The sequence below is a fragment of the Triturus cristatus genome, chromosome 6 (assembly GCF_964204655.1).
Source record: "Triturus cristatus chromosome 6, aTriCri1.1, whole genome shotgun sequence".
NCBI lineage: Eukaryota > Metazoa > Chordata > Amphibia > Caudata > Salamandridae > Triturus > Triturus cristatus.
The window spans coordinates 1466672081-1466698183 of record NC_140589.1 but is presented as its reverse complement, the minus strand read 5'-3'; the positions used below and the strand labels follow the sequence as shown (position 1 = coordinate 1466698183).

General features: G+C 47.5%; 2 long non-coding RNA genes across 3 annotated transcripts in view; one reads left to right on the top strand and one right to left on the bottom strand.

Annotated features, from left to right (window-relative positions):
* Window positions 1-26103, bottom strand: part of LOC146821551 (uncharacterized) — a 675073-nt gene that overhangs the window by 381640 nt on the left and 267330 nt on the right. The window lies entirely within an intron of this gene.
* LOC146821553 (uncharacterized) lies at window positions 9061-25386 on the top strand. The gene is made up of 3 exons (XR_014963181.1): window positions 9061-9168; window positions 22664-22709; window positions 23607-25386. It is a non-coding gene; the product is annotated as an uncharacterized LOC146821553 (long non-coding RNA).

Genomic DNA, 26103 nt, shown 5'->3' with positions numbered 1-26103 from the left:
TTCTCGCTCTTCTTTGTTTTTCGGAATCTAAGGAAGGAAGGTTCGGGGTGCCCCTAAATTTAGGGGCGTTTCAGGTAGGTAAAGGGCAGGGACCAATGGGTCCCTGTCCTGGGGTGGGTACACCCCCTATCCTGCCACTCTCCTGTGAGAGGGGGGCAGTAGCCTAGTCCTGATTGGGCAGGGCCTCCCATCTTCAAGATGGCGAGCACCCGGAGATGTGCTTCACCTCGCCTCCCCCACCTGAGGGGTGAGGATGGCAGGCTGGCACATCCCCTGTCCTTATTTGGGGTTTCCGGCCACGCTTCCCGCCAGAATGGGGGCAGCAAGTGCCCTGGGGAAGCTCACAGAGGCGGCATGCCTTTGAAGCTTCCCCCTGTCCATCCTGGGGGAGGAGACCGAGCACCTCGCCCAGGATGTGCATTGTTGCAGGCCCAGGAGAGTGGGGGCTCTCCTACCCAGGGGTCCTGCAACATGTCTGCTGTGTGGCAGCCTAGGCAGCCTCCCAGACCAGACGTGGATTGTAGGTTAGGTTTCAGGGGGCATATCTAAGATGCCCTCTGGGGTGCTTGGTACATTAAATCCCACACTGGCATCAGTGCGGGTTTAATGTGCTGAGACGTTTGATACCAAACTTCTCAGTCTTCAGTGTTGCCATTAAGGTGCTGGGGAGTTCGTGTTTGACGAACTCTCAGCACCATGTACTCTTAAAGGGCAGCACTGCACTTACAGTGCCCAGGAATGGACCTGGGTACTGTAGGGGCACAGGGCTCATGCTACTGTGCTCACACCACTGGCATAGGGCACCCAGCTAGAGGGGTGGCTGATGTATGCCAGGGCAGTGTAGGTGGTGGGTATGGCACACAGGGATGTGTGCCTTGTCAACTCTTTGTTTTGTCTTGTACCCAGACACTCAGCCTGCAAGGGCAGTGTGTGTGTGTTAGGGTACAGGGCCTCTAAGGGTGGCACAATGAGTGCTGCAGCCCTTAGAGGCCTTCCCTGGTCACAAGGCCCTGGGTACCTAGGGTACCATTTATTAGGGGCTGACATGTGGCCAGGGTTTGCCAATTTGGGTTTGAGGTTTTTTGGGAAGGAACATAGGCCCTGGGCACCTGATTGGCAGGAGTCCAGGGCACACTCAGTCAAAGTACATTCAGCAACTCAGCAAAAAGTGGGGGCATACCATGCAAGAAAGATGTCACTTTCTCACACCGCTAAGCTGACGACACTCAAATATACATGAAAATATTTTCCATTCCATTTTCAAACTTTATTTCGGTCCTTATAGACTATAAAATCAGAAAGTATAATACATACATCACTGGATTTGAGCGATAAAAACACCAATAAACATTAAAAAATATAACTAGAATGCAGATGAATTGATCAGGTTTCATAACAGTTAAAAAGATGTTCAAATTTAAAAAGAAGTAAAAACAGCGATTTTATGAATTAATAGTGTTAAAACAGTAGAGAATACAAAATATTTTCCCTTGAAGGCCTGTCCTCCTTTCAATCACACTTTTCAATTACACTCCTAAAGATTCAAAACTGGACGTCTAACCATTATCTAAAACTCAACCCAACTAAAACAGAATTTCTTTTGATCTCACTTCCGAAAGCAAAAACCCCAGTACAGGAATGGATAGCCAACTTTGGCTGCCCTGCCATTGTGCAGAGTGCTAGTTACCTTGGTATCATCCTTGACAATCATCTAAACCTCCACAGCCACATCACAGCCATGGCCAAAAGTGCACAACACCAACTCAGGCAGCTGTGGGGCATCAGACAACTGAACCAGGAACAAGACCTCAAAACAGTGGTGCAGTCTCTCGTCCTCTTCAAACTAGATTACGAACTACCTTCATTGGATGTCCCCACTATCCTAATCAATCCTTGAACCGTGTAGGTCTCTTGTCCAATGGTTGCACTTGTCCTGGTCGCAGCTACAGATGCAATATGTCTGAACGTAATTATTGTAACTGTAACTTGTTGTACCTTTATATCATGCGTCTGCTGTAAAGCTCTCTGATGCCTTCTGGCCATGTCCGCACTATATAAAATCACAAAAGTAACTAAAATAAAATGTGGCAACTATGTGGCCTTGGCCTGGTACGGGGGGCAGCACTAGGTAGCTTCGGCCTGGTATAGACTATAGAGAAGCTGCAGTATGTGGTCTCAACCTTGTATAGAGGGCGTGCACTAAGGGGTCTCAGCCTGCTGTAGAGAAAGCTGAACTATGTGGTCTCTGCTTCTTTAGTGGGCCAGCACCCTCAGCCTGTTATAGAGGACCTGCACTAAGTGATCTTGGCATACTATAGATGAACTTGCACTATGTGGCTTCATTCTGCTGCAGAGGAACCTGCATTATGTGGCCACAGTCTGCTGCAATGGAACCTACCCAATGTGACCTAAACCTACTGTAAATGAACTTCTACTATGTGGACTCCGCCTGCTGAAATGGAACCTGCACTATGTGGCCACAACCTGGTGTAGAGGAACCTGCATTATGTGGCCATAGCCTGCTATAGAGGGATATGCCTTCTATAGAGGACCTGCACTATGTGACCTCTGTCTGGATACTAAAGAGGGACCTGCATTATGTGGCCTTAACCTTCTGTAGACTGGCCTGCCTGCTATAGAAAGACATGCACAATGTGGCCTTGGCCTACTATGGATGAACTTGCACTATGTGGCTTCAGTCTGCTGTAGAGGAACCTGCATCATGTGGCCTCAGTCTGCTGTAATGGAACCTCGCCAATGTGGCCTCGACCTGCTGTAATGGAACCTGCACTATGTGGCCTCAACCTGCTGTAGAGGAACCTGCACGATGTGGCCTTAGCCTGGAATAGAGGGATATGCCTTCTATAGAGGACCGGCGCTATGTGACCTCTGTCTAGATACTATAGAGGGACCTGCACTATGTGGACTCTGCCTGCTGTTTAGGAATCTGCACTATGTGGCCTCAACCTGCTGTAGAGGAACCTGCACTATGTGGCCTTAGCCTGCAATAGAGGGATATGCCTTTTATAGAGGACCTGCACTATGTGACCTCTGTCTAGATACTATAGAGGGACCTGCACTATGTGGACTCTGCCTGCTGTTTAGGAATCTGCACTATGTGGCCTCAACCTGCTGTAGAGGAACCTGCACTATGCGGCCTTAGCCTTCTGTAGACTGGCCTGCCTGGTATAGAGCACCTGCGATGTGATCTCTGTCTGATTGCTATAGAGAGCTCTGCACTATGTGACCTTACCAACTGGTAGAGTGGCCTACCCACTATAGAGGACTTGCACTATGTGATCTTTATCTGGTTGCTGTAGAGAAACTTGCACTATGTGGCATTACCCTACTCTAGATGAGTCCGTCCTCGGTGGCCTCGCCCTCCATTGGAGAGAGCAGAGCTTCAGATTTCCCAACAATCACGCTGGCATATCTTGTTAACATACATTATATGAGAAGCAGGGCATGAGGGGGCGTAAGGGGCAACGGAAAGAGGGGCTACTTAAAACACAATATTTTCGGAACTGACCAACTATTTTTAAGGCCTTCAAAACAGAGACAAGAGAGAGAGTGTGTGTGTTTTTCTTAGTAAGATGGATGTAAAAATTCCAGGTGAAATCCAACAGATATCTCACCATACCCGTCTGAAAGCCCCTGTACCCACATATTTACTACAGAAGACCTTTTTAGGAGAGTGTAGCAACCCAAACGCCCTCCTGAAGCCATGCCCCTGCACCCTGTGACCTCACAGGTCACAGGACAGACCCCCCACTCTGGGACCTCATCGTGAACTGGAGGCACATGCACCCTGCCCCTTATATGCTGCTGGACAGACCGCCGCTCTGCGACCTCACCGTGCACTGGAGGCACCTGCATCCTGCTGCCTCTCAGGCCACTGGAGAGACTGCCAGTCGGCGACCTCACTGTGCACTGGAAGCTTCTGCACCCTGCCGCCTCACAGGTCACTGGACAGACTTCCCTCTGCAACCTCACTGTGCACTGGAGGCCCTTGGAGACTGGCATTGTGTGACCTCACGCTGCACTGGTGGCATCTGCACCTTGCCACCTCACAGGTCACTGGACAGTCATTCACTCTTTGACCTCAACGTGTACTGAAGGCAGTTGAGCTCTTTGGCCTTACAGGTCATGGGACAAACCTCTGCTCTGCAACCTCATTGTGCACTGGAGGCACCTGCACCCTGCCTCATCACAGGTCACGGGACAGACCGCCACTCAGCAACCTCACTGTGCACAAGAGGGACCTGCACCCTGCTGCATCACAGGTCACTGGCGAGACCGTCCCTCTGTGACCTCACCGTGCACTGAAAGCATCTGCAATCTGTGACTTCACAGGTCGCTGGACAGACCGTCACTCTGCGACCTCACTGTGCAATAGAGGCACCTTCACCATGCCACCACAGTGCTCATGGGACAGACAGCAACTCTGCGACTTCATTGTGCACTGGAGGCACCTGCACGTTGCCCCCTCACTGCTCACAGGGCAGACCACCACCCTGCGACCTCACTGTTCACTGGAGACATCTGCTGCTTCAAAGGTCACGGGACAGACCGCACCCTGCGACCTCACCATGCACTGGAGGCATCTGCACCCTGCCGCCTCACAAGTCACTGGACAGACTTCCCTCTGTGACCTTACAGTGCACTGGAGGTACTTGGAGACCTGCACTGTGTGACCTTACACTGCACTGGAGGCATCTGCAACTTGCTACCTCACAGGGCACTGGACAGACCTCCACTCTTTGACCTCACCGTGTTCTGGAGGCACTTGAGCTCTGTGACCTCACAGGTCATGGGACAGACCGCCAATCTGCGACCTCATCGTGCACTGTAGGAACCTGCACCCTCCCACCTCACAAGTCACGGGACAGACTGCCACTATGCGACCTCACTAAGCACTGGAGGCACCTGCACCCTGTCACCTCACAGGTCACGGGACAGACCGACACCCTGTGCCCTCACCGTGCACTGGAGGCACCTGCTCTCAGCTCCCCCATAAAGCACTGGAGGGTCCTGTTTTCAGTTGGTTGCCTCATAGTGCTTTGAAGAGACCTGCACTCTGTAACCTCACTTTGCACTGGAGGCACTTGCACTCTGCCGCATCACAGCTTACTGGATAGACTGCCACTCTGCAACCTCACCACTCACTGGGGGCACCTGCACCCTCCCGCCTCACAAGTCACGGGACAGACCGCCACTCTGCGACTTCACTGTGCACTGGAGACACCTGCAGCTTCACAGGTCGACAGACCCGCACCCTGCGCCCTCACCGTGCACTGGAGGTGTCTGCACCCTGCCACCTCACAGGTCACTGGACAGACCTTCACTCTTTGACCTCACTGTGTCCTGGAGGCATTTGCGGACCAAAGACGGAGTGCATCTGAGGGACGCTAAGTACTTTATCTTGGTGCTATATACCAGTTTGGGTTTACTCCCTTCAGGTCAGAGGGAGATACCTCACATGCACCCAAGTTATATCATTGTTTGAAAATGTTTGACTTACCCAATTTACCAGTGTGCCTCACTATTGATTTTCTTGTATTTCTTACTGCCCGCCAGTGAGAGCACCTACCCCCGTTTACCATGTCATATGAAGAAATCACCAACATCACAGATAATCGCGCAGAAACTTTCGGCTTCACGGCCGAGGAAACTAATCGAATCTACGCCTTAATTCAAGACACGGACCCTTCGGGAACCAGCTCTGCTTCAACCCAGGCCATGATGAAACAATTACTATATATAACTAAGAGAGAAATAAACCAACGTTTACACGCCAGTACCCTACTGAGATACCATAGGGCACAAAGAATTCCACGTGGTCTCAGAATTTCTTTGAAGTCAACTCTCTGCAAAAATAATCCTAAATTCACAGAAAAATGGTACGCTATTCTCAATAAATGTTCATTAGATCTAATTTTACTCATCGTAGATGAACTAGCGAAAATTCTTGAAGACTTAGATAAGGAAATCCAACAACTAAAAAGGGACCTCAGCTCAAGATTATCTACCGACGAACTTGATACTATGCTCAACGTCGTTAATACACAACTTGATAAATATGCCAGAGAAATCAATGAGAGAAAGAGCAGGAAGTATAAACGTGATACCATTGATTATAAGCTCGGAGAGGTATACAATTGGGCTGAGATTTACGCGCAACGAAGACAACAGCGTTCCTTTACCAACAGATCAACAGATGGAGAAAGTTCCACATCCACTGAATCTATGGATAGGCCTAGGACGGGTAAGAATTATCCCAATAAAGACGTTCAAAAACAAAGAGATACAAATGAAATCCCAACAACAAGCACTTCATCTGGACAGCCTTTTTTAGAGACAGGCCAACACCCGCCCGCAGAACCAGGAAGAGCAAACGCAAAAACAAAGGAACAACCAGTGGCGAAATCAACCAGGAGTCATCGTTGATTATCAATATTTCAAACACAATATTATCAAAACAACAAATAAACTTGCTCCAAAAAGGTACATCATTCATACCTACCTATCACTCCAATGAATTGGACACTGAAATCGCAGTGTTCAAATTCATGAGAAATCTGCGTCTCAAACATTTCTTCAACAACATTGTTCCTCACCAACCTTCTGTCTCCCAGGATACTACCACAGGCTTGAAACATTCTAGTACATTTATGGCCCCCGTCAGCCACAAAATCTTGGATTCTTATGAAACTATCGTACTTAAGGAACTCAAAACGATACATCAAAAGCCCAATTAGAAAATCTCGAACTTGACACCAAAAGAAAAACAAATCATAACCAATCTCACAAATAACCAAGACATTACATTCTGTAAAGCCGACAAAGGAGGGGCCCTTGTGGTCATGGACACTTCTTTCTATCACCAGAAAGTCACCAAACATGTATCAGACCAATCCACTTACATGAGACTCTCTCAAGATCCCACGGACGCCTTCCAAAAAGTTCTTACAACCATTGTTGAACTAGCAAGATCTTCAGGAACCATCACCGATAAAGACATGAAATACCTTCTGCTAAAAAATCCAAGCAGCCCTACATTGTACATGTTACCTTAAGTGCATAAACATCTGCAAAATCCACCGTTCAGGCACATCGTGTCTACCATCAATACGATCCATGAACCCACTGGCAAATACATTGACAAATACCTACAACCCATAGTTCAAAAGATGACAACTTATATACGTGATACCACTGACTTTCTCAACAAAATCAATACTATTGAGCTGAATGATGAAGATCCAATTACCTTATGCACCATCGATGTGTGTGCTCTATACACATCCATTCCGCATTTGCAAGGAATTGAAGCTGTTGAACCATTTTTAATTGAGCAACCCCTTGAAGAAAATGTAAAAGTGTTCATACTAGAATTGCTACAATTCACTTTACACCATAGCTATTTTAGATGGAATAACACATTTTTCCAACAACTATCTGGCACTTCAATGGGCAATTGTGCAGCTCCATGCTATGCTAATCTCTATATGCACAAACTAGAACGTGATCACATCTTATCTATCTCGGAGTGGTGCGATAAAATCTTACAGTTTTGGAGATACATCTTCATCAATTCCTAGAATTTTTGATTACCATCGATGATAGAATTCAGTTTACTCACAATATCAACTCTAATCAGATACCGTTTCTGGATGTACTTGTCATGAAACAAGGCAAAAAATGTATGAAAGACCTCTATAAGAAAGATACTGACAGAAAAAATACTCTACACTACAACAGTTGCCATCAGACCTCACTGAAAAAACATTTACCTTACTTACAAATCTTAAAGATTAAACAAATTTCATCGAACAAAGAAATTTTCGATAAAAACAAAGAATTCTTAATTACCAAATTCAAACAAAGAAAATATCATACCCCTGTCATAATCAATGCCATCGAGAGAGCAGAGGCTATTGAATGAACACAACTACTAAATAGCCAAAAGAAATCGGATACCATTAATAGACCAGTATTTGTGTCCAAATACTCAGCAAAAAGTCTACAAATCAAAAGAGTGATGCTGAAATATTGGCCTATGATCCGAAATGAAAGTGACTTTAATGGGATTTTCAACTCACAACCACTATTCGCATACCAGCGCACAAAAAATCTGAAGGAACTTCTATCAAAACCATCTAAACCGATAACTACTATTCTCAGAGGAACAATCCCTTGCTTAAACTGTGGTCACTGTAATAACATCATCAAAGGCACCAGCATTCTACATCCTACCAAAGGAACACCAATTCGGCTACACACCACTGCTACATGCGATTCAAAAAATGTAATTTACTTATTAAAATTTCCCTGCGGACTATTATATGTGGGAAAGACCGAACGAAAAATCAAGGTGAGACTAACAGAACATAAGAGCAACATCAGAACCAAATCAGAAAAATCACCGTTTGCGGTACATTTCAACAAGGAGAGACATAACATCAGTCAATTGAGATTTCTGGTACTAGAAGTCGTGAACATGGTACAAGGAGTTGACAACAATAAAAGACTTTTACAAAAAGAACTTATCTGGATAAAAAAACGTGATTCTTGTCACCCCAAAGGGCTCAATGACCGTTTGGAATACAGCTGTTTTTTGTGAACTATGTATCCGGGTACTACACACCACTTTACTATGTTACTGGTACCATTTGCCCTTATTTTTTTATGTTTGAACTCTAACCAGCTCTCTTTTTATCAACTTTTTCCTCCACTTTACCACATTGCTTATTCTTCCACTTTTCTTGTCTTCCCATTTTTTTATCCTTTCCGTTTTTACACCATTTTAACATGGCACCCATTTTACTTCATCTTCCGAGAATTGTCCGTTTTCCCTTTCTGCACTTCTTTGCTCCTCATTTCAATGGGTCTTACACCATCCCAACGTGGCTCCCATTCTATTATATCTATCCAGAATTGTCCGTCTTCCCTCCTTGCACTTCTTTGAACCGGGCCCTCTTAAGTATCTTTGGACGCGCTCGCAACTTTTTAGTTACAGAGAATTACCAGTTCAACATGGCGCGCTTTTCCTTTTTCGTTAGTCCTGTTTCTTTGTCCTACCATTTGACGTGTTTAAAACCCCACACGTTCGCAAACCTTCTGATACTTCCTTATGCTGTGGTTTATTGGGAGATCTCTGATCTATAGGTAAGCGTCCTCTTTTGACGCGCTGTTTCTCTGAGCGTTTTTGCTCCCAATGTAGCACGCTCTTCACTTTCCTGAATTTATTTATAGATACTACGTCGCGGCGAACCCCGATCACTGTCACGGATCCGCAGTAATTTCACTGACTTTCCAGCCGCAGAGTGGTTCGTTTTCTCTGACATGATTTAATTTGATTCACTCAGTTTCCTGAACTCTTACGTCGTTTTCACGCTTATCGTTCCGCATCACGTCTAGTCCCTCACTTGAACTATCGGTGCACACTACTTTCCCCGTTTCACCTTTCTCGTCACAAACTCCGTGCACCCTCCACCACTTCTTCTTATCCTCGTAATGGCATACAATTGTTTACAACGTTTACTTTTGTACCTCGTGCACCCTTTCCATCACGTAACACTTCACCATCCCCTGTGCTTTTGTAATAGTATCCAGTTGCCTATTTAACATGTTCCTCATTTACTTTCCATGAGCTTAATATTATGTTTCCCATGACATTGTGAATTATGGTATTATTTTTAAATTGCTCTTAACCCTAGGTCCTATGTCTTGAAAGTGACCGCAACTCATTTATTCATTTACAGGATTACTTTCCCCTGATGAAGAGTCTTTCGACTTGACATGCATTGGGATTATTTAAAGGACATTCACATATAACACTGTTACTCAAGATGTATTGAATCTAATTTATCTGTATACATGAAGAGCATCATGATTCTGAATTACGATGATTAATTAAAAAGAATTTTTGGATTTCAAACACACAAAGGTTGTAAAATTGATTTAAACATACATTAGGCCCTTTGCGGACCATAGACGGAGTGCATCTGAGGGACGCTAAATACTTTATCTTGGTACTATATACCAGGCATTTGAGCTCTGCACCTCACAGCTCATGGGACAGACCGCCACTCTGCGACCACATTGTGCACTGTAGGCACCTGCACCCTCCCACCTCACAAGTCACGGGACAGACTGCCACTAGGCGACCTCACTATGCACTGGAGGCACCTGCACCATCGGGGTCCGGTTATCAAGGGATCACATAGGTGCCAAGCGGGTGCCTATCTGAGCGGGCGGTGTGCCATTGTAGCTTCCACCCCCCTCCCGAGACCCATGGTGTAGATTCTGACTACCCGCCATAATAAACTTGGTTCCTCTCCAGTGCGGGAGTCACCATAATTTTTATATTTTCACACTTATAACCTCAGGTTAGAGTGGGCCTTAGCACGCCCATACCGCCGAGGTTTTCACGTCTCTTTTGGTCCTGACCAATGCCGGTTTAAACATAGCACATAGGCAGAAACATGTTGACCATATCATGAGGGATCTGGCTGAACAATCTATTCAGCTCTCACGTCCCACACTCTGTTTTTATACATGTCTGTTTGGCTTTTAATAAAGTGTATTATTTTTGACACAAACAAGACACTTTTAACAAACACTTTCACTACTCACCACACACACCACCAGCTCCGCAGTAATTCTGGCGTCGAAGCACACCGGGGTAGCACTCGGCCTCTCCCGGTGGGGCCCAAAGATGAAGCATGTCACCAACCAGGTTGGTGAGTGAGGGCTTTATTAAGAAACCTAGTTGGGTTCTACATTTGTGCTCTTTTAATAAATTCCAGGCACACTCTTTCGTTGTTTTGATTATATTTAGTTTGGGGGACTAAGAGTGGCCCATATTTGTCGTTTTTCCCTCACTCTCTTGTTGTTTTCAGCAGCACCTGCACCCTGTCACCTCACAGGTCACGGGACAGACCGGCACCCTGCGACCTCACTGTGCACTGGAGGCACCTGCTCTCAGCTCCCCCACAAAGCACTGGAGGGTCCTGTTTTCATTTGGCTGCCTCATAGTGCTTTGAAGAGACCTGCACTCTGTAACCTCACTTTGCACTGGAGGCACTTGCACTCTGCCGCATCACAGCTTACTGGATAGACTGCCACTCTGCAACCTCACCACTCACTGTAGGCACCTGCACCCTCCCAACTCACAAGTCACGGGACAGACTGCCACTATGCGACCTCACTATTCACTGGAGGCACCTGCACCCTGTCACCTCACAGGTGACGGGACAGACCGGCACCCTGCGACCTCACCGTGCACTGGGGGCACCTGCCCCCAGCTCCCCCACAAAGCACTGGAGGGACCTGTTTTCATTTGGTTGCCTCATAGTGCTTTGGAGAGACCTGCACTCTGTAACCTCACTTTGCACTGGAGGCACTTGCACTCTGTCGCATCACAGCTTACTGGATAGACTGCCACTCTGCAACCTCACCACACATTGGGGGCACCTGCATCCTCCCGCCTCACAAGTCACGGGACAAACTGCCACTCTGCGACCTCACTGTGCACTGGAGACACCTGCAGCTTCACAGGTCGACAGACCCGCACCCTGTGCCCTCACCATGCACTGGACGCATCTGCACCTTGCCACCTCACAGGTCACTGGACAGACCTCAACTCTTTGACCTCACCGTGTACTTGAGGTATTTGAGCTCTGCGGCCTCACAGGTCACTGGACAAACCTCTGCTCTGCAACCTCATTGTGCACTGGAGGCACCTACACCCTGCCTCATCACAGGTCACGGGACAGACCGCCACTCAGCAACCTTACTGGGCACTGGAGGCACCTGCACCCTGTTGCATCACAGTTCACTGGAGAGACCGTCGCTCTGTGACCTCACCGTGCACTGGAAGCACCAGCACCCTGTAGCTTCACAGGTCGCTGGACAGACCGTCACTCTGTGACCTGTGCATTGGAGGCACCTTCACCCTGCCGCCTCAAAGCTCATGGGACAGACCGCCACTCTGCGACCTCACCCCGTGCATTGGAGGCACCTGCACCCTCCCGCCTCACAAGTCACAGGACAGACCGCCGATTTGCGACCTGACCACGCACTGGAGTCACCTGCAGTCTGCCCCCTCAGAGGTCACTGGACAAACAACTACTCTGCGACCTGCACCCTGCCGCCATGCAGGTCGCTGGGGAGACCTCCACTTTGCGATGTCACTGTGCACTGGAGGGACCTGAACCCTGCTGCCTCACAGGTCACAGGACATTCTTCCACTCTGCGACTTCACCATGCACTGGAGGCACCTGCCCGCAGCTGCCTCACAAAGCACTGGAGAGACCTGTCCTCAGCTGCCTCATAGTGCTTTGGAGAGACTTTCACTCCGCGACCTCACAGTGCACTGTAGGCACCTGCACACTGCAGGCTCGCAGGTCGCTGGACAGACCTCTACTCTGTGACCTCACCGTGCACTGTAGGCACCTGCACACTGCAGCCTCGCAGGTCGCTGGACAGACCTATATTCTGCGATCTCACCATGCATTGGAGGCACATGCACCCTGCCCCTCGCATGTCGCTGGGCAGACCGCCACTCTACAACCTCACCGTGCACTGGAGGCACCTGCATTCTGCCTCACAGGTCACTGGACATTCTTCCACTCTGCGACTACACCGTACACTGGAGGGACCTGCATTCAGTTGCCTCACAGTGCACTGGACAGACCAGCACTCTATGACCTCACCATGCACTGGAGGACCCTACCCTCAGCTGTCACACTGCGCACTGGAGTAATTTGTATTCAGTGACCTAGCTGTGCACTTGATGTACCTGCCATCAGCTGCTTCACAAAGCTCTGGATTGACCTGCCTTCAGGTACTGCACAATTCACTGGGGAACTTGCACTTGGCGACCTCAGCCTGCACTGGCGGGACCTACCCTCAGCTGCCTCTCCGTGCACTGGAGGGACTTACACTCTGTGACCTCATCCTGCACTGGAGGAACCTACCCTCATCTGTCTTAACACACCATACCAAAGATGTGCACAAGGAAGTACAGCCTAAATGACAGTGTTTACTCTCTCAACGCTTGTTGCTCAAGCCAAAGAAGTCAACCGAGCCAACCAGGCCAAGTGAACACTAGTGGAACAAAAGAGCAGCTTATAGTGCATACAGCGGTAACAAGCAGCATCGAGCAGGCAAGGAGGGGCACAACCAGTGACTTGAGATCCTTCCATCTGACTTGGGATCCTGCCTCAACTTACTCAACCATGTTGTTAGAAGGCTGTTTACAACTAATTGAGACAAAGCTCAGCGAGGGCCCTGACCGTCTGCCCTGGGAACCACTCTCCCTCAATGCAGCTCCGCCTGGCCGTCAACGCCGCCGCTGACCCAGTAGAGCAGGGTTTGAGACCGCTCCTAACCCGCTCTCTGTGCCTGTCCTGCATTGCTGCATTGCATTGCCTGATTGGCTTGTTTTTTATCTTTAGTTTTGTTTTGCTTATTGTTTATATTCTATTTAGCTCCTCTCCCCCCTACTCTGGTTCAGGCGCTCATTAGGCCCCACCTCCCATTTGCCGCTTCCCACCTTCCTGCCTCCCAGCTGCGCTTTCCCTCCCCCTCCCCTACTTAATGGAGGACGCCGCGCGGCCGTGCAGCAGACACGCGCAGAGGGCACGCCAAAGGCGTGCCTAAGGCCAGCCAGTCTGTGTCCGTCCAAAACCAGCCCGTGACCAACGCCAGGGACCCTGCATCTCGTACCACCCACCGCTACAACACAGTCGCCCTCCACGCACTCAACCCCGGAAGACTCAGAGACTGCCAACAGGCCAGGCCAAACACGACCCACGGACAGTGCTTCTGCCTCCACTGCCGCCAGACCTTCACCACCAACCCGGGCTCCAGCACCACCAAAACCAACACCAGCGATGCCCTTAGATGCATCCTCCTCAAACGTGCGCTCCTTGCACAAACACGCCGTGGAGATCGGGAACCTACTCGACTCTCTTCCCAGACATCGCCTTCTTCATGGAGACCTGGACCAACGCCTCGTCTGGCACGACATCAGCCCGGGGCGTCGCCATCGCCAACAAGAACACCCTCCACCTCACCACCTCCAGCGAAAACATTCCCCTCCGCCGAACACCTGCACTTCCTGATCCAGACCAGCCTCCACACTCCGCCGAAACCCTCGTCTACAGACCCCCGCCCACCTTCACCACCACCATCACCGACCTCATCGCGCCCCATGCCATAGCCTCAATGAACTACATACTCATCGGAGACCTGAACTTCCACCTCGACAACCCCAACTCCACCACACTCCGGTACAACCTCACCAACATCGGACTCAACCAACTCGTCACCACACCGACCCACAGGGCAGGACACACACTCGACCCCATCTTCGCAGCAGGAAACATCGTCCACTTCAGCCACACAACACAGCCCCCATGGACAGACCACCACTGTGTACACTTCACCGTCGACAAACCCAAGGCACCCAAACCAGCCCTATTCCCACCACAAAGGAACTGGAGCAAGGTCACCGACGAGCAACTCAAATCCATCCTCACCCAAGACAAGCACACATCGGCATCGGCATCCGACACCAACGCCGCAGCCAGAGAATTCCACACCTGAATCTCCAACTGCGCAGACAAGCTCCCCAAGCTACTCAACACTGAAAAACAGCGCCCCAGAAAAGCCGCTTGGTTCACCACCGATCTCCAAGAAGCCAGATGCACCTGCAGGAGCCTGGAGAAGAACTGGAGAAATGCCAAGACACCTGAAAACTAAACCACCTGTAAGGATGCCATGACCGTCTACCACAACCAAATCAGAACCACCAAGAGGACCTTTATCCACACCAAAATCCTCACCAACTCCACCAACTCCAAGGAACTCTTCACTGTCATCCAGGAATTCACCAACCCTCGCAGCGAAGCCACAGATATCACCCCGTCCCAAGACCTATGCGACAAGCTTGGAACATACTTCCACCTCAAGATCAAAAACCTCTACGACAACTTCATCGACCCTCCACCTGATGCCACAGCTGGCCCGCCCCCCCCACACGCACTGACCAGCCCACTATCTCCACCTGGACGCCGATCACAGCCGAAGACATCACCTCAACCATGAAAGGCATCCACTCAGCGGCCCCCACTGACCGCTGCCCCCCACACATCTACCACAGAGCCGCCACCACCATTGCGCCCAAACTACAACGCACCATCAACACCACCTTCGCAACAGGCACTTTCCCAGATGACTGGAAATGCGCAGAAGTCAGGCCCCTGCTCAAGAAGCCGACAGCTGACCCCACCGACCTCAAGAACTACCGGCCCATCTAGCTCCTCCCCTACTCGGCCAAAGTGGCAGAGAAAGCAGTCAACAGGGAACTGACACGATTCATCGAAAACAATGCCATCCTCGAACTGTCCCAATCCGGCTTCCGAAGCAACCACAGCACAGAGACCGCTCTACTCGATGCCACAGATGACATCTGCACCCTCCTGGACCAAGGCCATTCCACAGCCCTCATCCTACTCGACCTATCAGCAGCCTTCGACACCATCTCCCACCGCACACTCGTCGCCAGACTACACGACGCCGGCATATAAGGAACATCCCTGGACTGGATCCGATCATTCCTCACCGGAAGAAGCCAAAGAATTACACTGCCGCCCTTCCTCTCAGATCCCATGGAAATCACCTGCAGAGTCCCACAGGGGTCATCGCTGAGCCCAACCCTCTTCAACATCTACATGGCCCCCTCGCCACCATCATCCGACAACATGGCCTCAACATCATCTCCTATGCCAACGACACCCACCTCATCCTCTCCCTCACCAAAGACCCCGCCACCGCCTGACTCAACTTCCAGAAAGGAATGCAGGAGGTCGTCATCTGGATGACCAACAGCTGCCTCAAAGCCAACGCCGAGAAGACAGAAGTCATCGTACTCGGAACCACCCCTTCAGCAGGGGACAACACCTAGTGGCCAACAGCCCTCGGAAGCCCACCGACACCCTCATACCACGCCAAAAACCTTGGCATCGTACTCGACTCATCCCTCACCATGAACCGACAGGTCAACGCCGTCGCCTCCAGCTACTTCAACACCCTCCGCACCCTCTGCAAGATTTTCAGATGGATCCCCCCTGGAGTCAAGGAAGACAGTCACCCACGCACTCATCACCAGCAGACTGGACCATGGAAACGCACTATACGCTGGCATGAACAAGTCTGTACTCCGAAAACTCCAGACAATACAGAACACCACCACCCGACTCATCCCCAGCATCCCCCGGCACGAACACATCAGCCAACACCTTCGAAAGCTCCACTGGCTCCCAGTGGAGAAAAGAGTCACTATCAAAATCCTCACCCACGCCTACAAATGCCTGCACAACACCAGACCCAAATACCTCAACGACAGAATCAACTTCCACGTAATCAAAGGGAACCTCCGATCTTCCATCCTCGCACTGGCCGAAACCCCACGCATCCTCAGAGCCAGAGCAGGTGGAAGATCCTTCTCTCACATTGCGGCCAAAACCTGGAACGAGATCCCAGCACACATCAGACTTGCCTCCTCCCTGAACACCTTCAGGAAGGCCCTCAAGACCTGGCTCTTCGGCTAGTGGAGTTGCGACCCCTCCCCCCCCCCCCAACGCCCCCTCAGCGCCTTGAGACCCTAATGGGTGAGTAGCGTGCTTAACAAACCCCTGATTGATTGAAAGCTACTAGAATAGGAATGAGTGATGGAGGGCCTCATTTATGGGTCTTTTGCCATAGGGCAGTGCAGCAGGCCTTATTGCTGCGCTGCCCTACAGCAAAAGAAAAGGACAGGAATGTGCAGTATCTATTAGAGACGGTGCATTCCTGTCCTTTTTCCCTGCACTGGTGCACAATGGGCTGCCGTGCCCCAACGCAGGCACCTTTGCGCCATGGTGCAAGGGTGCCTGCGTTGTGGGAGAAGATTATTTTTGTGCAGGAAGGTGCCGGTCTTTCTATGTGTGCTGCAGAATGCAGCACACATAGAAAGAGTAAAAACGAGGAGAAATAAAGATATTTCTCCTCGTTGTGCCTCTCTTACGCCTCCCTAAGTGAGGCGTAGGTTTTTGGCGCTGCCTCAGACTTAAAATTTCTTGTAAATCTGGAGCAGTGACAAAAGGCCATGGATGTTGCTGGGAACACCCCCAGTAACACCAATGGAACGCTCCTTTCATGCAGTTTTCTGCATGAAAGTGGCACATATTTATAAGGCCTTGAAAAGCCACGTAACCTGGCTTAATGTGGCCTTATAAATATACCGGTGGCACATTACGCCACCAGAACGTCAAAAAAGTGACGTTACGGTGGCGCAATAGTGCCGGTAGGGCCTCATAGATGAGGCCCGAAAAGTGTTCGAGGCATATCAGGTCCTTGCCCTAATATGTGTAATTATAGCTGAGCCGTTTGAAATACTCCCAATCTCTTGAATGCACATGATTTGTAGACAAATCATACATATTAATGAATCATTCAATTAAATTCCAATTATTGTGTGTGGGTACTGATTTCAGGGTTACAAGGTGGGGCTGGCTCTCTGTATACCACATGTGAATGAGAGATTCCCTGACGGGTCTGTCTGGCTCCAAGTTGGGGTGGAGAGAGAAGCAAATGCAAGTTCTCCTTTTTACTTAAAAGAGTGTGTCTACTTTTTGGGGCTTAGAGGATCTACCTGGGGTGACCCTTGTAAATTGGGGATAACAGGACGTCTCCAACAAGCCAAGGTTTTCACATTGTACTGAAAACATACAAGCCAAGTGTGCACCTGTTTCAGTATCTTTAAGAGTAAAAAGAAATTACCTTGTTGGACTGCAGTCTAGAGATTTTGTTTGTGCCTACTTCCTACCACTTATTATTATTATTATTATTATTATTATTGGGAATTTATAGAGCGCATGGCTGCCCTGAGGCTTCCCAGCGCTATAAGATTAGTAACTGAGTAGGTGCCTGTAACTTAGAGGTATTGCTTGAACAGTCAGGTTTTATTTGCTTTCGAAATTGTAGTTCACTGTCTATCCTTCTACATTCTAACGGAATGGAGTTCCAGAGGTTTGGGAGCCAGGTGGGAGAAGGTTCTTCCGCCCCATCTTTCCCTCCTGGCCTTTGTTTCTGTTAGGCGGTCTTCCGTACAGGAGCGTAGCCGCCTATTTGGAGTGTAAGGGGATATTAACTTCCTGATTTTTATAGCAACTTATAGCAACATATTCCATTAATTTCACTGAATATATACTATAATTCACTGTTACACTTAAAAACAATATTTTAAATGCATTATATATTGCGTTTTTAACTTGATGCTTTATAAACAATTGTTTATTATGTAATCATTAGATACATTTTGATATAGAAAATTCTAATTTGGATGTGCTTTTGAAAGACGCGACATTAAAGATCTTACCAATTCTATACGATTGTGGCAATTAACTTTAGTTGAATTTGGGGTGTAATTGAGTGTTGGTACGGATACGACAAGTGTGAATGGTTGAATGAACCTATGTTATTTTGACTGAGTTCCCAAGGGGAGAGTAATGGACTGTTCTTTTACAAGCAACACAATTGCATATGTTTTACATGTCCCATTGCATATGTAAAAGGACTTCCCAGAGTGACATTTCCTATTTGTGATTCTTTTAAGAGGATGGCCATCCTAAAGGTACCATTAGGTGATCAACTGTTGATATTGAAGCAGGGTGCAGCATCCTTTGATGCTCCCATCAGTCCTCTGGATCAGTTCACACTACTGGGTTACTCAGATTAACCCCTGCGTCCCTGTGGCTGACCCATGTGGTGGCTGGTCCACACTTCTGTAAGAGACTAAGAACCCAAACAGATTGAGTCAATGGAACAGGGGGGTGGGAGCAGGAAGGACAGAGCATTAAGTCAGTCTGGCGACTGCTGGAGGGTAGAGACTACATTAAAGTCTTTGGGACCTTCCCTCTTGAGGTTCACTCCGGCTTCTCTGTTGGTGTTCCCAGTCCTTATTGTTGTATCTTTAAATGTGAAACGTGTTCCTAAAACAGTTTTCAATGACACCTTCTGTCCTAAAACACCCCAACCCTTGCCTTCACTTCAAAAGCAAATACTATCTCCTCACAGATGCCTCTCTGCTCACCATGCGCAGGGGGTCCCAGTGACTAATATCCAGCTTGGCCTTGTGCAGCGCTTATAACTCAAAGGTGCAAAGACTTGGGATAAAGAAAGGATGGGCAGAGAGATATTTCACTTATCCCAGTGTTCTTCCAAGGTGCTGTGCCCCCTCAGTGTTCCAATCGGTGCTGCAGCCGCTGGCCTGGGCCTTCTTGGTCTCTGTTCCCTGTCAGTAGTAGTGGTGGCACACTGACCTGGTGTCCCCGTAGGTCTGCCGTGCTTCAACAAGGACCCAGTGCTCCCTTACTGTAATGCACCTCTGATGGCAGCTCTATCCAGCTGGTGGCTCAGCACCAAGTCGAGAGGAGGGACTGGTGAGGCGGGCCATTGAGTCAGTGCGCAAGTTCACCCTCCTAAACATCAGGGGGTGAGGGACCGAAGGAACTTGTGAGTCAAACACGCACCTGTACCTTCGAGGATGACTGGCATGCTGGGCTTGGGGCCCCTATATACGCTCAGGGCAAACAGGGACAGGCAGGTGAGTAGGCCGTCTGTTTGTCATAGGACAGGCAGAGACTGAAAGCACTATGCAGCCTCCCCTCTTTATTAGCTGCAAAATTCAAATGACATTCACTTGTACAAAACTTGTGCTCTTCCAATAGATTTTTACTGCTGTTAGGACAAGAATGTGCCTGGATGGCATACGGGCAGGGTACCCTGCCCAAAGTGCCCCACATCATGTGTATTTTTGCCCTGGCATCTTGCTAATCTAGCATGTGTGCAGGGCCTAGGCCTGTTCTTGCCTAAACAACGGCCAAGACCTCTCTTGTGACCTGGATGGGTACACTAAATGCCAGTGCTTAATTTGTTTCGGAGTTTTCTGATGCTCGGCACCAGCACTTATTTGTTAACATCATTACGTATTTATGAAAAACCACCACATGATGGCGCTGTGTGTGTATTTTTAAGCAGCGTTAACTAGTGAAGCATTAAACTATGTAATATAACTTTCCAAAATTATAAAACTTGAACCTAAACCTGCAGTTAAAACTTGAGGTGGGTTGTGTCTGCTGTAGTGGATCAGTGAGTAATAATTTGAGCCCTGGTACTTCATTTTTTTACAAATTTAGCACTGAGGGGCTTATTTATGAGCCCTTGCGTCACATTTACGCCTTTGTTGCGTCACTTTTTGTGATGCTGCAGAGGCATAAATAATGCGCCACGTTGCTCCATATTCACGAAGTTACGCATCTAGGAAGATGCATCACTTCATAAAGCCCTGCGCTATATTATACCTGCATCAGATAAAATGTATGAAGGGTGGGCGTTTCCTCGCATGAAAGCCTGGTAGAAGTGGCGCATTGAAATCTATAAGATTCTAGTGTGCCACTTCTAAGACGCCACTGCGTCAAATCCTTACACCTGCCTCATAGCAGTCGTAAGGGTGACACAGTGCTATAATCATAGCCCTCCCCCCTGCATTGCTGGAGTTGCGTCACGCTTTCAACAAACTCCAGCAATGTGTCAGTTTTGCATGACAGATACGTCCGTATCTGTCATTGATGCGTCATACAGTAAATATGACGCATCGATGGTGTAGCAAGGAAGACGCACTGCGACAAAGCAGCGATGCAACACTTCTCATAAAAAAGGCCCTCAGTGTGCAAGGATCCTTCCTTTCCAGTTGGCAGGAGGTGAAGGAAAGCAGCCCGTTCTCACACTTGTAAGGTGCTTCTGGGAGTCTGCACATGCGAAGACTTTCGTTTTCGGAGCGCAGTTACAGCCTGCATATTACAAGGAGAGTGTGCAGGTAAGTCTGTGTGATGATAATCAGCTGATGGATTACTTTTGAAGTTGTCATGTTGGGGAACCATTCGACAACGAAAAGGCACATTTCCTCACAATCCAGTTCTCCCCACTCCTCAAGCTCCCTTCCTTCACCCAAGAGAAGGCGCAAGGAGGAAATGATCAGAAAAACTGTTCTGGACACATATAGGGAATTCCAGAAGGACAATTCTAAGATTAGTGGTAAGTTATCTGATGTTTTGTTGGCATCTGATGTTTCATCTGACTCAGAGAATGATTTCCCTGTTTCAGAACAAAATGGCAAGTATAGGTGTTGCCTGACGTTTTGGCTCACATCAATCGTGGTTTCAATCCTGTTGAGAGACCTTCTGCATCTCAAAAGTCAGTTCTACACCAGTTGCAGCAGCCAACTAATGCTGGACTTCTTATTCATTTGTTTGTCATGGAAGTAATCAAACAAGAATGGAAGGATCCAGAAAGGATACTCCTGCAAGAATTTCGTCTAAACTTTATTTATTAGAGAACATGCACTAACTCTCTGTTACCGGATAACATTCATGTTGATTCTGTGATAGCAAATGTGATGGGCAGATCGTCAATGGTAAAGAATTTTTTTGAAGGCTCCTGCCCATAAGAAAGTGGATTCCTCCCTTAAGAAGGTTTTTGCGGGATCACATGCGGCAATGCGAGCTGGTGTTTATGGAGCAGACACAGCACAATCCTTAATCTCAGACGTCAAGACTTTATTACCTTTTTTGAAGGTGTTCAAGAAAGCTCTGAATGTTTTGAATTATTGGAGGCCCTGGAACGTCAGATGGAGTTGCTCTCAGGTATCTCTTCCCATGTGGGGAGACCTGGGGCTCTGGCAAGCGGTGCTTCTGTGACCGCTAGATGGAATCTGTATTTAAAGGATTGGAACACAGATGCAGCCCAAACAGCCCTCAAGAGTCTCTTTGAGGGAGCAAAATTATTTGGCACAGGTTTGTCAGATAAGCTCCATCATCTTTTTAAAGAGCATCAGCATTCCTTTTCTTTTAGGAAGGATTATTCTTACTCATCTGGCTCCTCTAGATGGAGATCTTTCAGGTGACCTTCAAAAACACAGGGATATCATCGTTCTTATGAAGAGCCAAGGCAAGTCTTCTTCCTTTCGACCCTTCATAAAACAGGAGCAAGAATTTGGTGCTAAAAACCAGCAATCCAGTCAATGCCGAGTTAGGCGGAGTTGGCCAACAACCAAGGGTTGGCGGTTGAATAAGTACATGTTTCTATGCCTGGAGTTAGATAACAACAGACAGATGGGTTCTAAGCATTGTAAAAAAAAAGCTAATAGATCGAGTTCCAATCTTTATCAGAACTCTCGGAGACTAACTTATGCCCATGTCCAAGAATCCCCTCAAAAGTAAGTCTTCTAGAAGGAGTAGCAGTTCTAGTCAAGAAGGGTGCTATTTGCCCACTTCCTGTACAGGAAGGGGTCACAGCCATTTCTCTATCATCTTTCTAGTGATTAAACCTTCATGGGGTGTAGGGGAGGTTTTCTTTCTTCTTATAGAAATACTGACTTCAGACATTATGAGTATTCTTTTTACTGTGTTTTCATTTATGACTAGTATTCAAAACAAAATAAATGATTCTTTACAGTGTGAACTCCATGGATTAAATTAGGCTTTTGTCTGTGGATCGCTCAATGTTTATTTCTTCTCCAGTAACCCTTTTCTTCCCTCCTTCTCTTTTACAGGCGTTTAGAGTTCCAGAGTTCCTCGGGAAATAAATAGTTAGCGCTGGTAAGTGTTGTAGGTTTCTTACTGTTAAGGAACTGCCTTTTCTGTAATTTCCTTCTTTCTGTTCCTTAATCTTCCCTGAGCTTTTCTGAATGCCTTCTTATAGAGCTAATAAAAAAATGACAACAACCCAAAAATATATTTTAGGATTTTCTGCTTTGCTAAATCACTCATCTTTAGTGTGTATTTTGAACCAGGTTAAGCGAAAAGAAAAAACTATTTCCTGTAGGACTTCTCATTCACTTTAAAGGTCCTCCCTCTGAAAACCCTCATCTCTCTCCTCGCCCTCTACCTGCGTACTCGTGCACTGACCTGGGCAAGTCATGATCCTTCAGGAGTGAGGAGAGTCCAAGGGCCTCTCCAGAAGGGTTGTTCCTCAGGAGGCACGGAGGCAGAGGCGCAACTAGAGCCAAATTTCGGGGGAGGCTACAAAAACTTTCGGGGGGGGGGTCGGGAGGGGCGATTCTTCCAGCAATAGAGCCTCGTTAGCAAGTAAATGGTCTTTTAAAGACCTGTGAAGTACTCGGGAGCGGCTGTGTGCGGGTGCACGGGAAGCTGTCTCAGCTGGGCTGACACACACGATGGAGGGGTGAAGCCCTTTGAGCCCAATGGGTGTTGCGCGCCTGCACGGAGCCATGGGCCAACACCTTCTGGGCTCCTCTCACTGCTTTTGTCTTTGCTCCATACACAGATCGGTGTCCCTCTTCCAGCCTTCTTCTCTTCATGTCACATCCTCTCTTTGATGCGTCTCCTTCTCTCTCGGATCCTGCCTCCTCCTCTTGTCTGTCTCCTCTGTCTTTATATGTTGCTTCTTCCTGGTGGAAAAAAAGGTCTGCCTTCTATGTTTTGTTTTGTGTTTTTTTCTTTCCGCTCTGTTAATCCTGTTGTTTTCTATTACAGGTGGCCTCGGGTCGGCTATCCAGTGTGGGAGTACTGATAAGTACTCTTCTGTCTCGGCAGCCCCCTTCTGATGGACTTGAAGAAGTTGAATCTCAATTGACAGGACATCAAAATAGAAATAGAAACCCTACAAAGGATTCTCGCTTTGATTCCATCCAATCTTTTCATGAGTACGCTGGATCTGATGGATGCCTACCTAGATATTCCAATTGCCAAGCCTCACTGGAAATAACAGAGAATTGCTTTGGGCTAGTAACATTGGCAATTCATAGTACTTCTTTTCAGACTGAAGTCAGCTCCACAAGCCTTCTCAACGAAGATGACACCAGTTGTTGCTCATCTACAGCTTCTGGGACTTCCAGTCTTCCTTTAGCTGGATGACTGGTTACTACATGCTCCCACATAACACATCATGCTTTAGATTCTGGAAAAGACAAAATTGGTAATCAGCAGTCAGTGTTTCCTACTGAAAATTATGAAGTGTACTTCTCCCAGTGAAAGATCAGATTTTCACTGGAGCAAGATTTTCCACCAGTTTAGGGAAGGTCTTTCATCCAGAAAAAAATATTTCTCACCTTTAGGCCACTATTTAACGTAGATCATTGCTGGGCTCTGCATGGAAATACAGGGTTATATGAAAGACTGTTTTTACGGTTCCGTGGGCCTGTCTACACTTACGTGCTCTTTTGTGGCATCTGCACAGATTTTACTCTGAAAACCCAGCCCTTGGACATCAGGATGCCTCCATTTCCAAATCTAAACAAGCATTTGCAATTCAATAGGTCTCGCACTTACGCAAGTTTGAGCTCTTGGCATTGTAAATGAAAATGCCTCTTATTTATGTTTTGGTATTTAAAACATAAATAAAAGCATTGCCATTTACAATGCTAAAAGCTTAAACTCTCGCAAATGCGATACATATTGCTTTGCAAATGCTTGTTTTAGAAAGCTGAGATGTAATTGGCTAAAAACGTAATGCTGCCTTTAGGCTATTCTATCAGTTCAGTCCGTTTTAAATGTATTCACACCTTGTGCTTCAAAAAAGAAAGAAAGATGTGCCAAGCAGTGTGGCGTGGTGTGAAATGTTGCAATTGTTTCTTAAATGTACTTCTGTTAGAGACTGCAGCAGCACACTTAAAAGTTGGGATATAAGGATGTAGGGTATAACAAAGCTGCATGTTCCTTTGTCGTGACCCGTGGCTTAATGTGTGAGCAGTAACTGAGCCAGTGTACAACTGTTGACTGTTATCAGTTCCTCCCTGCCCCAAGAAGTCTGGCTTGGTGTCAAAAGTTCCAATTGTTTAGACTGTGGCAGCATAATAAAAGACATGTGGCCTGGCACTTAAGATTGCTATCTCCTTGAGAAGTTGCTGTTCTGTCCCATAGGAGCAGTGAAAAGAGAATTCCATTCAGGTAGAAGGAAAACGGAAGGTTCATAAGGAGGTGCATTTTCGTATTGTACCGTATGAAAAAATTTGTAGATTTCTGTTATCAGAATTAAGTGTTTATAATTTGGAATAAATGAAAGCATTTTTTGTAGATGTTTTCCTATATGTTAGACGAGGCAGGGTAGCCATGTGTTAGGTGTGGCCAGAGTCACACTGATTTATGGCGGGGCTCCACTTCACCAAACTTTAAAGTATTTAATCCACTATAGAAATATTGTACAATGAAAATTGTATAGTCTTAGTATATTTGTGTAACGTTTATGTTGTACAATGGCATGCAGGTTTCTAACAACGCGCCTTTATTAAAACGCCTTCTTTTTTTGTAATTTCAATTTTGACAGTTGTTCCCTCTTACTTCTATGTATCACACCATATCCGTTTCTTCTGGCACCCTGCGTGTGGGAGCAGTGAAATATTAAGCGCTGTAAGCCAAAGCAGAATTTTAAATGTGACCTTATTAACCTCGCAGGATCCTTAAGTATATGCAGCACGGACTCCGCTGAGGGGAAACAGCAATCAAGGAGGATGGTTCTGTCTGGCTTCTGCCCTAGTGGCGCCTCTGGTCTGTTTCCTGCTGACACTTGTTAATTTAGCATTTCTAATGTAATTGCAAACAAGCCGCACTGTCTGCATGCTTGAACCACAGTTACTATTTCCCATATCTCTAGTGTCAAGTAGGCAATATTTACTTCCTTTTAATGTACTTGCTTTCGGCCTTGATTCCTTTATATGTGTAACTGTAGTATACTTCGATCACACTACAAAAGGATGCAACAAGGATACTGTAAAGAAAGTTTTTATTTGCCTGTGGAACATTCCTGTGGTATGGTGAGCCAGTGAGAGTGAGTCAATGAGTGAGTGAGAGTGAGTCAGTGAGAGTGAGTCAGTGAGTGAGTGAGAGTGAGTCAGTGAGAGTGAGTCAATTAGTGAGTGAGTCAATCAGTAAGAGTGAGTCAATTAGTGAGAGAGTGAGTCAGTGAGAGTGAGTCAATTAGTGAGTGAGTCAATCAGTAAGAGTGAGTTAATTAGTGAGCAAGTGAGCCAGTGAG